Raw genomic sequence first — 1,562 nt, forward strand, 5'->3', positions numbered from 1 at the left:
TTCGTCACCAGTCTGACCGTGTTCAGCACTTTTCAAACATTACGAGCGGTGAAATTCGATTAGATGTTCTGGCTTTTTCTAAAATAGACTTCGATAATCAAATTCACCAATTAATCAACTATGCAGCATTACTGGCTATGTGCAACAAAAATAAGTAGCTCATCTACACATTCTGTGTGACATGACCGATATTTACCGTCATGTTATTGATGTTCAGTACGTAAGTTTTATCAGATGCTCACTTGGCCAGCGTGTGGGTGCTGGAGAAACGTTTTAACCCTTATTTAACCTGAATATAGAGTTCCGGTCAAGGCATTACCCACTGCGCTTACGTGAAACTGGTTCGGTCATATCATTTTCATTTATTCGATACTGTTAGTCCCATCAGGGATCGTAACAGGAAGGGCATAAAAATACAGAGGTACAAAATATAGTAATGGCAATTAATCAAATCGTCATTTGCATATCACCTTTTCCATCTTTGCCTTTAACTTTTTCTCTAGTTTTCATCCCTTTGGCATTACAACATGCGCTCCTTACTTGAACAATCGCGTTTTCACATAGCAAACACGCGTTTAGTTGTAAGCTATTGCACTAAGCATGGTTCATCTCTTCTTATGCGTTGAAGTGGCAGCTGTTGTCGCTTCTCTCCTTTTACATTATATGAACGGCATACGCATTGCTCAGGCAACGTCAAGATCAAATTCGCTCCACCGTTGCGTCAAGAGAGTCTAGAAAAGGTGGTACTTAATTGGGGGAGAGAAAAGCGCTGACAACGTAACGCTTGCTTGTGTGCTGCGTAAACATGGCTAAAGCAAGTTACATGCTCAGCACAAAATATCGAATTGTCTCACCTTATTAGAGTTCAGAAAGCACTTCCTGCAGAGCTTCTATCACATCCACGCATGTCTTTTTGTTTGCATGACTTAGGGGTATCCAATACCCCTAAGTCATGTAAATACACGCCGTTCACTCAAATTCATGACCTTCAAAAAAATTTCCTGGCTATCCTCCCTCCATAGCCTCTGTTCCATATTTTTCTTGGCGGTGAACTGTGTCGTTGACGTTCCCTTTCCCTGCCCCCAAGTTTCATAACGCAGCCAATAGTTTCGTCACGTCTGTACTTACCGGTAAACAATTCCGCGTGAAACATTTTGCGGACAGCTTCCGGCCTCAAATTTGGCGCCTCGTGAGTCATATAAAGCTTTCGCCCTAAAAGAAGTAAAATATCGCAGAGGGCCCTGTGTACCACAACGCTACACCAAACGAATCCGTGATGTTGTAGTGGTTGAATTTCGCGGGCGTTCCTTCTCAATCTAAGAACGCTGCCATCTTGCGGCAAGAAGAAGAAATGTTCTCCGCATTGTTCTGAGCAGACTTTGGTATTAATTTCGTGGAGTACGATTTTGGTCAGTTATAATTCAAAATGCTAGACGTCTGACAATTTCACGTGTGGTTGAGATTGTTTGCGGGTGGACAACGCCACCAGTTCCGGCGTGGTCTAGTGGCTAGGATACCTGGCTCTCACCCAGGAGGCCCGGGTTCGATTCCCGGCGTCTGAA

At 43.5% G+C, this 1,562-nt stretch overlaps 1 non-coding gene across 1 annotated transcript; it reads left to right on the forward strand.

Annotated features, from left to right (window-relative positions):
* Positions 1-1,490: 1,490 nt before the first annotated feature.
* On the forward strand, positions 1,491-1,562 carry TRNAE-CUC (transfer RNA glutamic acid (anticodon CUC)). Its single transcript has one exon. It is a non-coding gene; the product is annotated as a tRNA-Glu (tRNA).

Source organism: Amblyomma maculatum, chromosome 10 (assembly GCF_055883805.1).
Source record: "Amblyomma maculatum isolate TAMU_Amacu chromosome 10, ASM5588380v1, whole genome shotgun sequence".
Lineage (NCBI taxonomy): Eukaryota > Metazoa > Arthropoda > Arachnida > Ixodida > Ixodidae > Amblyomma > Amblyomma maculatum.